This window comes from Symphalangus syndactylus, chromosome 7, assembly GCF_028878055.3.
Source record: "Symphalangus syndactylus isolate Jambi chromosome 7, NHGRI_mSymSyn1-v2.1_pri, whole genome shotgun sequence".
Lineage (NCBI taxonomy): Eukaryota > Metazoa > Chordata > Mammalia > Primates > Hylobatidae > Symphalangus > Symphalangus syndactylus.
In genome coordinates, this window is record NC_072429.2 from 73,655,878 (window position 1) to 73,670,642 (window position 14,765).

Below are 14,765 nucleotides of genomic sequence, written 5' to 3' on the forward strand. Positions count from 1 at the left end.
TCAAGGAGATTTGTAGAAGTGATGATAGTTGTTAGAAATGATTATTTAGAGAAGATTAATTTAATTTTATTAATAGGTATACAGATCTGTACTTCTTACTCATCCCTTAAAAGCTGCTTTGTGTGTTCATTTGTTATGTATATGGTGAGAGATTAAATATAGAAATGGAGAATGACCAGAGCATATATAAAATAGAATTCTCACCCACAACCTGCAATAATTAGTCCAGGAAATTAATCCATTATCCACAATAACCAGCCCAGAAAGCTAGCCTGCTGTTTATAAGCCAAACCTATAGGAAGTTAGATTGTTATCTCTAACAACAATCCGAGAAACTGAACAGTAACAATTGGATCAAAATGTTTAGAGCTTATTTAATAACTGAAAGCTTCTCCAAGTTTTATTCCTGCTTTCAACTTATGCCCAACCACAAAAAACCAAATATGTGCTCCTAACAAATATAGCCTTCTAGTTAGCCTGCTTACACCTACTCTCTGCTAAAAGCTCAATCAGTGCATATCTGAAACCTTCCCTTTTATCCTCTATGAAGCTTCCTCATTTGTCTGCCTACCTTTGAATCTGCTAAAATGCCAGTGATGGTAGCTAAGTCCCTTGCTATAGCAAGCGCTGAATAAGTAGTTTTTGCTTCTTATTTGGTTGTTCTTCATTTCTTTCTACAATAGACTCTCTGTCATCACAGGAGCCACGAAGCACTAAATGTCCACTTACTACTTTTAGCTATATATCCATTTAATCAGGGTCTGAGATATTGAATAAATGAGCTACTATGCTTTTGAGTTAATATGTATGTGAATGTGTGTGTGTGAGAGAGAAAGAGACAGACAGAAAATAAAAAACACAGAGAGAGAATGAGCTGAGTATTTGGGAGTAGGAGGTTGACACTGTGCATTCATCAACTCATTTGTATTGAGTACCCACAGTGTGTCAGGCACTATGTAAGGCCTTTTTGATGTATGGGAGATAAACCAAATATCCTCATCCTCATGGAGCTTACACTGTAGAAAGAAACAGATAATAAACAATGAACATAATAAACAGATGAATTCTATAGTATTTTAGAAATACTATTTAAAAAGACAAAGGTAAAGTAAGGAGGCTGTCAGAAGCCTAGGTAGGGAGTAAATTAAATAGGTGGTCAAGGAAGGCCACATTGTGTAAAGGTTATAGTTGAGCAGAAACTTCAAGAAAGGGATGAAGAGTCAGATAAGCAAACACATCTGGAAGAAAGGTCTTTTTGGCCAAGAAGAGCTAAAACAAGGGTCTAAAAATGGAAGAGCACCTGGTGTGTGTGTGTGTTCAAGTAGTAGTAAAGTGATGAGTGTGGCTGGAGTTGAGTTGTCAAAGGGGAAGAGAATAGGAGATAAAGTCCAGACGGAGTAGGGTGCACGTAGGGCAGAGGGAGAGAGAGCTCTTAGGCCATTTTAAAGAAGTTTGCTTTTTGTCTGGTGGAACCAGGCTTGTTGCAGAGTTCTGAAGGGACAAATGACACAAGTTTAAAACTGACCCTTGGCCGGGCGTGGTGGCTCACGCTTGTAATCCCAGCACTTTGGGAGGCCGAGGCAGGCGGATCACGAGGTCAGGAGATCGAGACCATGGTGAAACGCCGTCTCTACTAAAAATACAAAAAATTAGCCAGGCGTGGTGGCGGGCGCCTGTAGTCCCAGCTACTCGGAGAGGCTGAGGCAGAAGAATGGCATGAACCCGGGAGGCTGAGCTTGCAGTGAGCCAAGATCGCGCCACTGCACTCCAGCCTGGGCGACAGAGCGAGACTCCGTCTCAAAAAAAAAAAAAAAAAAAAAAAACTGACCCTCTGCAGCTGCATTGAAAATAGACTTTGGGGGGCAAAGAGTGGCTTTAGTTTTCTGTTTACATTTAAATATTTGCGTGTGCACGCATGTAGACATTTGCTTAGTGGCTAAGACTATAACTAGACAATTCTGGAAACACAAATTCCAAAGATACTAGAAACCTGGCTCTCTTACAGTTTTGTTTTCTTCTTCATCTTCTCCTTATTCTATCCAACTAGAGATCAGGCCAAGGCAAGCTACCCTTCTCTCTAATTCCTGCTATTCTAGGAATCTAGTGAGCTTAAAAAAGAACGTATGGCCTCAAATACACTTATATTCAAATAAAACATTCCAATAATATCCCCTTAAATTCAAAGTCTGATTTATAGATCAAATGATGCCTGCATCCACTTTACACTTTTCAATCTATGTAATAATTATACCCAATATTAACCCACTGTAAAGAATTAAGCCAAATGTGTTAGGAAAAAGTAAGAATTATTAAAGGAAATTACATAATATACATTCTAATGCAACTGTGATAACTGCTAACTTGTAAGAGGAAAAAGCTGGAAGAGAAGTTTGATTTAAATCTTAGCATCAATCGGGGGCTCAAAGAAACGTACTCACTCAGACCCTTGCCCATGGTCTATGCCGGAAAACTTTTGTTAGATGGTAAGGTGACGCTTAGAAGGAAGATATTGGACTGACACCAATAGCAAAATACATACGCACAGAAAGCTAAGTAGTACTATAAATGACAAACAGAAAAGTGTGGTTCAGGGGAATGCATTCCCTGAAAATTCGATCTATTTTCTCTAATCTCATGTGAAGACAAATTTTAAGTGGAGGAATGCAAAATGTCTTACTATTTGGCATCAAGATGACTCTTTGTATTTTCATTGAAAATAAAAATGTAGGAATCCAGAAAGAATCCATGTCCAGTTAACCTGGTTATGGCCCATTGACAAGGCATTCCTTTCCAACCATAAACATTTCCTGATGGCTGAGAGATATTCCAAGAGTATAACCCATTTAGATATTCAAATTAAATAACAAAGAGCCATCTTCACTTCACTGCATTCCCTGACACCAGTTTAATGACATACTTGTAGACTACAAAATGGCCATTATCATTTTTGGTCTTTTTCACATCCACACTTTTAGCAGAACTAGATTTATTTGTTTAAATTTTAAATACACATAAGTTTCAATGAGACACTGTATAAAAAGTTAAAATAGATATTGTGAATAACCCTCAGTTCATTAAACTCATGCAACATGCAGGTAACAACCTATTAAGCTCCAAGGGACTAAAAATAGCCTGGTTAAAATCATTGCCTAAAATAATTTAATTCTTAAATATAATTTGCAAATCTTATTTCCTTTCTTTGTTTTAAGATCTTTTAGTGGAAAAAGTATTAAACACGCAAATGAGGACTCTGAAGGCAGCATTCAAAGAATCTAAAATTATCTCCCATTATGTAGCGAGACTGCATCTCTTCTTCCTTCTTTTTCTGTTAACTTATTACTGACCATGGCATGTGGTCCCTAGAGGAAGGCCATATTTCTAGTCCTGTCTTACAGTCAGGTGTAGCCATGTAACTAAGTTGTGGCCAGTGGAATGTGAGAAGAACTGATGTGTGAAATTTCCACAAAGTGCCATTAAAGGAAAGGTGTGTCTTCCCATTTATCCTTCTTCTCCGTGCTAGCTAGAATGCAGAAGTTTTGGCAATCCATTTTGGACATGCAGTTAAGAGCAACACTCAAGAATGGAAGAGTGGTGAAACAACAAAAGAGAAATGAGGACCACTGACAGCTTTGTGAAGCAGAACTTTGATACCAGCTGGGACTTTTAGGTAAGGGAGAAAACAATTCCAGTCTTTTAAACCATTATTTTGGGTGTGTGTCTCCTGGCAGAAATTATATCACCAATAACACATATTATGGACATATCCTGTGTAGCTGAGAGTAGAGATGTAAGAATCAATGTGTAGTGTAATGGAAAGCATATGAGATATAGTATCAGTATGTCTGAGCATAAGTCTCAGTTTATTCACTTTCAATAGCTGCTAATTTATGGCAAATAAGTTAACTTTTTTGTTCTCTCATCTATAAAGTGATGATAGTAAAAGTTATTTCGTCATTTTGATGAGAGCAAAAATGTCTTATAAGATTAATCTATAGAAGTATTAGTTTCTATAGTGATATGCCTGACTTTAATATATAAATAAACAGCTAAGTTAAAACACGAATTATCTTCATTTACATTAAGTTTAGACTAAAGGCATATATCTTATTAATGATCTAAAACTGATGATCTTCTCTGGGGTCATTTTTGCTGGTATTTATTAATGGATCAGCAACACATAGATAGCAAGTGTGATTTTCCAAAGCATTTTACAGCATGAATGCCAGGCAGTGTGAGAAACTTGATCGTGTTAAGTACTTGATAAGAGAAATTGTGTTGTGCTGTCTCATCTCTTGTTAGCCACCTACCTGCAATCATTGAACCATGCATTTCAATTTTGGTGTATACAACATTTCTGGAGACTATCAGATTAAAATAAGATTAATTTATCCAAGAATGAAGAATGCAATTAAAATCAAGGCAGCTTCTCTTGGTCCCGAGAGTCCTTAGTTGGGACACTCCATTACCATTTGGTTTCTTATGGAACAAGATCTCACCACATCTGAGAAGGTCAGTACTTGCTACTGTACAGTTCTTTCAGACCTATGGGCTTATGCCACTGTTGTGAAAGAATGCACATGATAAGTTGTATGCTTCTGTGTAGGAAAACATTTATTTTGGGCTCTTTTAGGTGGTGAAAGAAGCACAGCATGACAAAGCTCCTTACTGGTGGGAAGCGTCTGGTCCTTACACAGAATCAGATTCGGTGGCCACCATCTCTCCTTCCAGGTACCCAGCTCATTTTCCTCAGTATGTATGCATATTCTTACATGCATGTTTGTGGAAACATTTGTTTGTATGTCTCTTTATTTGTTTCCTTAACGACCTGTCAATATATGTCATTATCATCTATAAGCATTAATGAAAATGTTTTCATCTAATATAATTTTCTTCTCATGTGCACACAGAATCTATTTCCATGAATTGTACTAGTTGACTTCAGGTTCCGTAAAACGTCTAATTTACCAGGTTAGACCACAAATACTAATGGGTCCGTAAACATTCTCTCAATCATCTATGAAAGCGGAGGTGGATAATGACGTGGAAATACAGAAGTAATTTCTGTTTATTTTTTTGAAATCTGAGATGTCATAGAATTTTATTTGAAACTTATTAACTAAAAGTAACCATGAAGATCTAATTCAGAAGAAGCTGGAGATTCATTTTACTTAATCTTTACTGGAGCTCAGGTGCCACACTCTGACACTGGGACATGAACAGTCCAGGCCTCCTGACAGTATTAAACATCATGTTGTGGGGAAGGATGTAGCAAAACACACATATTAAATTAGTGCAGGCATAGTCCTCACTATCCTGGCCTCATGAGGCAAACAGGGGAGCAGGCGTGGGTGAGCAATAGGACATCAAGCAGGGAAAGAGACGGGTGGCAGTCAAAAGACCTCTGCCACTTTACATAGATCAATTATTTAGGGTTCTTGGATTAATCAACAAAGATGTTCTCCTAAAAGAAGTTTACCTGCTGATACAAGCAAGCAGACTAGAAAAATGGACTTGGATCAAGATGGAAAAATAGAAAGGATGTATCCATTATCATTCTTCATAAGGGTATTTAAATATATATACACAAATATAGATAAAATATCCTCTTGTAAGCTTACTATATTTGAAGTTTCAACATTTGCAGGTTAACTGATGGGTGTCTACAGAGCTAATTAAACATTTCCAGAAAGCACAGAACTGAAAGGGACTTGGAGGACTCATCTGTTGACATTTAAATATCTACTGTGCAAAATGGAAAGCAAGATTTGCATCCAACAATGCCACCTGGTTAATCCAACAGCTTTTATAACCCAGCAAATTGTTCTTGTTCAATAGTGCATTTTTATGAAATTAGGTGGATATTTTCAATGTTATAATCAACTTTTCTCTCATCTCCCCTGTGTTGGAGTAGCTCCATTGTAACAGATGTTTCCCTCTTTACTGCTGAAGTAAAGCCGCATGTATCTTGACACAGGCAGGCAGGACTTGGCTGTGGAACATTAAGCCTTCCATCAGGTTATTCCCTCAGTTTCAGTCATTGGCTTAAATAGGGCTGTTTCTTCCAAGCTCAACAACATAGTATCCAAACACTATTTCTCCATTAGTCACCTGGTCCCGCACTCCAAAATGCAATGCAGACTTGGAAACAAATGTGTATCCATGACCTTTAAGGTCTAACATGGTCTGGTGGAAAGCATATTGGAAGAATGGTAGTCTCACCAACTTGCTAGGTGACCTTTGACAAATTAATCGACCCCAGTGTGCTTCATTTTCCTTTCTACACAGGAAACATAAAGGCAATAATACATAGCTCCCTGCCCTATCTTACAGGGATTTCGTAAGGCTGAAATAACTGTTTACATTCTGTTTTGACATGTTCATGTTGAAATAGTCCCCTTTCTCTGCAGGTAGAATCATGTCACCAAAATTTATAATAAAAACTGTTGGAAAAGGGTTTATTGGAAACACAGTTTAATTTTACTATCTGGAAAAAATTTATTTCATTCAATGATGATGCCTGGTGTGTTTTAAAATGGTAGAAGCACAAGATTCAGAATTCAGACCCAGATTGGAGTTCTAACGCAGTTACTTTAAAAGTCTCTGCTCTATACATCAAGGTCCACTGATGCTCTTTCACCTTATCCTTAGCCCAGTACAATATAAGAGACAATCGTGGCCAAGGCAGACAGCAAAAGTCAAGGGCAGATTCTATTTTTTTTTTTTTTTTTTTTTTTTTTTTGAGACGGAGTCTTGCTCTTTCGCCCAGGCTGGAGTGCAGTGGAGCGATCTTGGCTCACTGCAACCTCCGCCTCCTGGGTTTAAGCCATTCTCCTGCCTCAGTCTCCCAAGTAGTTGGAACTACAGGCACGTGCCACCACACACAGCTAATTTTTTGTATTTTTAGTAGAGACAGGGTTTCACTGTGTTAGCCAGGATGGTCTTGATCTCCTGACCTCATGATCTGCCTGCCTTGGCCTCCCAAAGTGCTGGGGTTACAAGCGTGAGCCACCGCACCTGGCTGCCAAGGGCAGATTCTTACTCCCCAAATCCAGTAACTCATAGACATCTGTTGTACTCTCACACCGCTCTGATTGTCTACCTTAGTGCAAATGAGATCCAGAAAACAGGATTACCAGTTAGAAAAGATAGGTGTGTGCACTTCAAGTCACAGCACCACCAACTCTGAACCCCTTTTGAATGTAGTACAGTTCTTATTCAGCTCCAGAGGTCTGATCAAAGTCCAACCCTAGCAAAGTTTCTGGCATAAAGTAGAAAATCAACACTTGTGAATGTTAGTGCAACTTTCTACTCTGCTTTTATTTCTCCGCCCTCCTGCCTAAAACTGGCTCCTTATGCTCACAAATTGAAGTCTAAGTTCCTGACTTACAGAATGTATGCCTTAAATGACAGCTGTCCACTCTTCTGACAGCTGTTTCTGAATTCCCTAAAATTATGCTCCAAATTTCAAGTGAAAATACCTGGATCTCACCACTTAGAGAATCCTAATTTATACTTTCAGATCCTCTGGACACCAATGGCCTGATCACTGGAAGCTCTGAAGTAAAATTTTAAAGCCAGACCAATTCTCCAGTACCTATTCCATTTTAATTTGTAAATCCCATACAGAGCAGAAACTCCTCCTGGGCCATTCAAAAACATGTACTTATCACCCACTGTGTGTTATGCAGACAAATTATTGGTAGGATTTTAACTATTAGTGGGATTTTAACTATAGGTGGGATAATAATGATTAACATTCACTTAAAATTTGCTATATTAGGCATTGTTTTTAGTGTTTTTTTCATGCTATCTAATGTCTTAGCTGTTTGGATATTATTATTACGTCATCAAGGGAAGATTAAGTGGTGTAAGCAAACAAATGACATAGTACCACCCTAAGACGTGGGCAAAATGGACCACTGACTTGGAACTATGAATCTTACAAACATGTACACAAATTTTATTAAAAGACATGTGGACTCTCTGGTGCAATAATTTCACTTTGCCTGGAACTTTCCTGGCTTTCGCACTGAAAATCCTACATCCCAGGAATGCCTGTCCCTTAGTCCTAGGCAAATAAGGAAGGCTGTTCACCCTAACCTCTGTTACTGGCTATCTGGCTCTCAATGCTGGCACAGTGTGACCCATAATCCTAAACATACACTCTTGTGAATAAACCCATTCAGGCTCCAGAGAAATTTTTCTTCACATATTTTCCATACATTCTTGAAACAAAAGGCGGCTGAATCCAAAAGCCATAGAGGCTCATAAGTTTGTACCACTGGATATATTGTAGACAAACACTATTTTACAGTATGTTCAGAATTTGACCTGCAGAAATACTTAAATGAGAGAAAAAGACAAATTTTTGCACCTTGTCAAATCTTTCCCTTTGGATATCTAAAATATAATAGATACTTGAAACCATTTTATTGCTTTCCAGTAGTGCCAAGCATCCATTTCTTGCTTCTCATTGTATTTCAATTCAAGATATGGAAGCACTCAAAAATAATATGGTATACACAATACTTATATATGGCAACTGAGGATTATTTTTCGTTTTTAAATAATTTATAAGCTGGGTGTGGTGACTCACCTCTGTAATCTCAATGCTTTGGGAGGCCAAAGTGGGAGGATCACTTGAAGCCAGGAGTTCAAGATCAGCCTGGGCAAATATATATGAAACAATTAAACTCATAAAATTATTTAAGAAGTAAACATGATACACCACAAAAAAGTGTAAGTGTGACACCAAGTCTTTAGCTTAATGTGTGAATTTAAATGTTACTTTCAGAGAAGGCAAAAAATGTGATGTGATTAACAGTGACTTTATATAATGCAATTAAAATGTTTTATGATATTTACTTCAATCACAATAATTTATTATGTGTGACCCTACTTGAAAGTTTAAATCTAAAATGTTTATTTCTGATTTAAGTATTTATTTAAGAATTTTATTTACAATTGCAACTGCTACTGCCTCAGCAGAGAAAGGTTTCTCCAAATTGCGATTAATGAAAAGCTATTCATGAACTACAGCAATTCAAAGAAGGCTTGCTAATTTGGTATTGTTTTCAATAGAACATAGATTACAAGAAAATATTGATATTAACAATATAACTTACAATTTTTTATAATGAAGTCTTAACAAATTTTATTGAAAAAATAATTACTGAATTATATATAGTAATATATAATTGAATGTATCTTGAATTATATAGAGTAAAATATATATTACTGAATATATATATATGTTACTGAAGTAGATATATGCAAATATTATCATCCCAACATCTGAAAATCTAGACATGGGCAATAATCATTCATTCATTTATCTGTGATACTTTGCCCAACATTAGTTACTTAAAATATAGCTTTGCAATATATTATGACTTTATTGGTATGAAAATATATTAAGGTAGGAGGAAATAATTAATTCTATATGACAGTTTGTTACATGTATTTATCATATCACTTTTAATTATTTAGATATATAATAGGTGAGTCCCCAAGTATACTTTTCTTCCTAGCCCCCACTGTTAGCAGTAGACATGGGCACAGGTGACTAAATGTACATTTGGAAAAATCACTCTGCCAATAGTTTAAATTCTGGGCTTGAGGAGAATTAGATTAGAGACATGGAGAAGATTTTGCAGCAATCCCATACTCATGGATCAGATTCTTTTCTTGGATGATTGAGTGGATTGCAGTGTGATTTAGTGAGGTGCTAGAAAACTCTGGAGGACTAGAGGGTTGTGGATGAACACGATGAATAACACATTGGGCAATGTTGAGTTTGAGGTACCTGAAGAAAATGTTAAGAGGAAAGATATGTGTTTGTGTGTACATTCACACAAAACATACAATTTATATGTGTGCATATATTTAAATACATGCATAAATGTGTGCATATATGTTTACATATATGTGCACATATATATGCATGTTTGTATCTATGTATGTGACTAGAGCTTAGAAGAGAGAGATCTGGGCTGTATATGTGCAATTCTGTATCATAAGATGAGTAAGTGTTGATTTCACAAACAAGAATGTGTAGAGTGTAGCATGTCAGAAATGAAGGAAAGAGCTAGTTTTAAAAGAAAAGAGGGAGTTAACTATGTCAAATGCTATAATGTATCCCAAAAAGTTAAGAAATTATCAATGGAGGGCATTGAGCACAGAAAGAAGATTGAGGTGGCAAAGCATAAATAGAAGATAAATAATTGGATTCTGAGGTTAGACTGCTTTTCTTAGAAGTTTAGCAATGGATGGAGAAACGGTTTTTTTAGTGTACTTGTGACGATTTGGCAACTCATGAGAGAAGGTTCCAAGAAAGATGTGTTATTGTTTTCCAAGGTGTCATCAGTGTGAGGATGTTTATATTCCAAGATGCAGGTGAGGCTGAAGACATGGGAAAGAGTACTGACGACCAACAGTATAAGGTCTCAGAGAAAGCAAGAAGGGAGGGTATTCAGGGCAAACATGGAGGGACTCACCTATGGTAGAAGAGAGACCATTCCATAGAAATTGCAGAGAAGAAGGATAAATGGGTGTGAACGGCTCACGCCTGTAATCCCAGCACTTTGGGTGGCCGACGCGGGCAGATCACGAGGTCAGGAGATCGAGACCATTCTGGCTAACACGGTGAAACCCCGTCTCTACTAAAAATACAAAAAATTAGCCGGGCGACGTGGCGGGCGCCTCCAGTCCCAGCTACTCGGGAGACTGAGGCAGGAGAATGGCGTGAAACCCCGGGGGGCGGAGCCTGCAGTGAGCCGAGATCCCGCCACCGCACTCCAGCCTGGGCAACAGCGAGACTCTGTCTCAGAAAAAAAAAAAAAAAAAAAAAAAAAAAAACCACTTGCTTAAATAGAAGTTTTTTGGTTACATTTATGAGCAGCCCAGTTGAACCAGTTTATGCAAAAAGAGAGAATATAATGTTTAGAGGTGTCTCCTCAGACCTCAAAGCAGGAAACACACCTCACTAGGGACTGGAAATAGGAGGCAGAAACTCTTCAAGATTCAAAATCTCACTCTCTAGGGCTGTGGGTTTCTCATTTCTGCTTCCCTTGGTAGCTCTGCTTCCCTTGGTAGCTCCGCTTCAATGCCACATAGCCTGCTTTTTTTTTTTTTTTTTTTTTTGAGACGGAGTCTCGCTCTTTCACCCAGGCTGGAGTGCAGTGGCGCGATCTCGGCTCACTGCAGGCTCCGCCCCCCGGGGGTTCACGCCATTCTCCTGCCTCAGTCTCCCGAGTAGCTGGGACTGGAAGCGCCCGCCACGTCGCCCGGCTAATTTTTTGTGTTTTTAGTGGAGACAGGGTTTCACCATGTTAGCCAGGATGGTCTCGATCTCCTGACCTCGTGATCTGCCCGCGTCGGCCTCCCACAGTGCTGGGATTACAGGCGTGAGCCACGGCGCCCGGCCGATAGCCTGCTTTTTTATGTGCACATGGCTCCTGAGTCTGTACATGGCAGTTCAAACAACCATCCGAGACCACCTAAAGTCTCTAAAACTAAATTTCAAATTCTTAGAAGAGATCATCTAATTAGCCCAACTTGAGTTGGTGTGCTGATACACTCATCTATGATCAGAGAAACACCAAGAGTTGTGTGATAGAGTTTCAACAACGAACATCCATCCCTTCAGGTAAATATCCAAAATCCCCATCCTTGTCTTAAATCATTTATTACAATGCAGATGAGTTTGTTAGTGAGAGGGACAATGGTTGAAAATATTTCTATTAGATGGCCTCCATTTGATTATTGGGTTGGGAGGCAAGGTTTTCTACTGAGTATGATTGTGGCACTGTATATTTTTAGAACTTGGGGATAAGTGGTCAAAAGGGTATAGATATATGTGTGTGTGTGTGTGTGTGTGTGTATGTTTTAATGAGAGTAATTAAGGTCCAAAGTGGCCATTTTGAGAAATGGAAGATGGAACTCTATGAGAATCTACGAAATTTCAGTTAAGACATCATTGAGTTTCCAGTTGAGACAAAAGACCATGATTTTATCATGGTGCCAATCCAAGCTGTATCTTGTATAAAAATTCTTGGCAGTTTGGCTATAAGAGATACTGAATAAGTGGACTAATGAAAGGTTAGAATTTTGTCAGGTGTATTGTAAAATTTTATCAGATTTGTGTAGAACTAGTAGACAAGACAGTGAAACATTAACCACCTACTGGTTTAAGTAATGAAGATTTGAGACTGATGAGAGAGAAAAAAGAGTGAGAGAGTGAAAGAAAAGAAGATGAGAGAAGAGGGGAGGGGAGAGGAAGAAAAAAGAGGGAGAGGGAAGAGAGGGAAGGAATGGGAGGGGAGGAGAGTGGAGGGAAGACAAGTGAGGACATGCATGAACAAAATATCTCCTTGAGGTCAAAGCAAAAGATATAAAGAACACAGAGATCTTAAGGAGCCTGATGGAAGTGAAGATGTGTTAGAGAGTGAAGCATTAGAGTTTATATTTAAGAATGTTGGGTAATTCTTGGTAATGACCAGTTCCAAAGTATGACTATGGGTGAGGTTGGCTGCACTAGAGTTGAGGTGTGTTAGTGCTAAGAAGGTCAACAAATCATGAGACAAGACTTTTGGAGAGATCAACCATAGGCATTGAAGTCATCTGGGAGAATAGTGGGATTTGTGAGTGAGAGAACTGTGAGCCAAGGGCAATAACCAGTGATTGGCCATGAAGCCGGCAGACACCAGCATTGAGGAGGAAGGTGGAATAGCATAATAGCATAAGCTTAAAGAAGAATTTTTTATTTGAGTGGAGTAGAATAATGTTTTTGGAAGCAATGAAGTAGAATGTAAACATTCTTTCCTAACCTAAAAAGTATAGACTTGGCCAGGCACGGTGGCTCATGCCTGTAATCCCAGCACTTTGGGATGCTGAGGCAGGCGGATCACGAGGTCAGGAGATCGAGATCATCCTGGCTAACATGGTGAAACCCCGTCTTTACTAAAATACAAAAAATTAGCCAGGTGTGGTGGCGGGCACCTGTAGTTCCAGCTACTCGGGAGATTGAGGCAGGAGAATGGCGTGAACCCGGGAGGCAGAGCTTGCAGTGAGCTGAGATTGCTCCACTGCACTCCAGCCTGGGCAACAGAGTGAGACCCCATCTCAAAAAAAAAAAAAAAAAAAAAAAACAATTATAGACTTATGGACCATAAACTATATATCCACTTACAGATTAAACAAGAGAAACCGAATTCTTCAGAAATTCAGGTTTTAATGTTGAAACAGAGCGTTTAGAATAGTTGGGGATCTCTTTACTATAAAATCGAATTATATCTGGCTCAGATGGAATTGGACTGTTTTAGGAAATTGTTGGGAGGTAAAAAGAGTGTCAATAATAATAAAAATTAATATTTTAGATTCTTCCTATAAACTAGACACTTCCAAGCATCTTACATGTGATGTTATCTCATTTTTAATCATCATAAGCTATATACTATTATCTTGAGCTGATACTATTTTGCCTATTTTACAGATAAGAGAACAGGGGCATCAAAGAATTAAATAATTTGTCCAAGCTTATGCAGGTAAGAAGTGTTAAAGCCAGAAAATCTGATACCTACCTAAACATACTCTTAACCACTATGTATACAGAAAGATCGAGGTTAGGAAATAAAAAAATGATGTTGAGTTTGGCAACTTAATTATGGAAGTAAAAGGCAGACTGAAGGTACTAACATTTTGGCTAGCAGCGCAAAATTACAATATCAAGCACAAAAGATTCATCAGGTCATTCTCTCACCAAACTCAAGTGCCAAAATAAGATGTGCAACAACTGTACCTTAAAATCCTTAGGCTGAAGACTTTCTCAGCACTTCACAGAAAGTTTTGGTGAACAGGTGTTACATAAATTGGGAGTAAGGGGTAGGGTGAGGAATTCTAACCCTAGTTCAAGAACGTAATCAACAGAATTAGCTGTTTTAGAAAACTTCACCCTCTTTTAAAAAGAAAGGCTGTATTCTTCTCTTCTCCAATGATAAGTTTAAATATTCAAACACCTTTGAAGTAATTCTAGCCTAGCTGTGCATCTAACCAAATGAGTTGATACCCTCCCCAGCCTACTTTTCATAAACATTTCCCAATGATTTTTACATCCCAGGGATCAGAAGCTGTGTGAGGGGTTTGCCTGCTCTAGGGAAAGTCTTCAAGCAATTGCTGTCAACAGACACAGATGCTTCCCTTTCTTCATATGATGAAGATCAGGGATCCAAACTTATTAGGAGAGCTAAAGATGTACCATTCATCCCCATCGGAATGGCAGATTTTGCAGCAATTTTTACATAGGGATTATACAAATTGAAGAGCAGAGGAAATACTAAAATGTCCCTTCATCTGATCCACATGCATGTGGCAGCCCAAGGCTTTCTTGTAGGAGCAATGACTGTTGATATGGGCTAGTCCGTGTTTCGGGAATTCTGGGCAAAACCTAAGCCTAAGAGGAAAAGAAGCTGTCTTGGTCTCATTGGGGGAGCTTGCTTTAGTTAGACATCTCATTACCGAAGTTACATACTAACGTTGAAAATTAACTGTTTGAGTGGGTTCAGATGGTAACAAGGCATTTTGAATATTGGCTTCCTTTGTTGCAGACTTCATTTTCCTGGTGACTAAATCACCAGTGACTAGTTTACTAACTAGGTCATTGAGGGGAGTCAAGCTAACACACAAAAAAACATGTCACCTAAATGCGCTTGACAGCGTTGAAATGTCCACCTTCTTAAACTGTGAAGATGAAATTATTTCCAAAGAAG

General features: G+C 38.3%; 1 pseudogene; it reads left to right on the forward strand.

Moving 5' to 3' along the window:
- The first annotated feature begins 12,687 nt into the window (after positions 1 to 12,687).
- On the forward strand, positions 12,688 to 14,502 carry LOC129485748 (HIG1 domain family member 1A, mitochondrial-like; annotated as a pseudogene).
- The last annotated feature ends 263 nt before the right edge of the window (positions 14,503 to 14,765 follow it).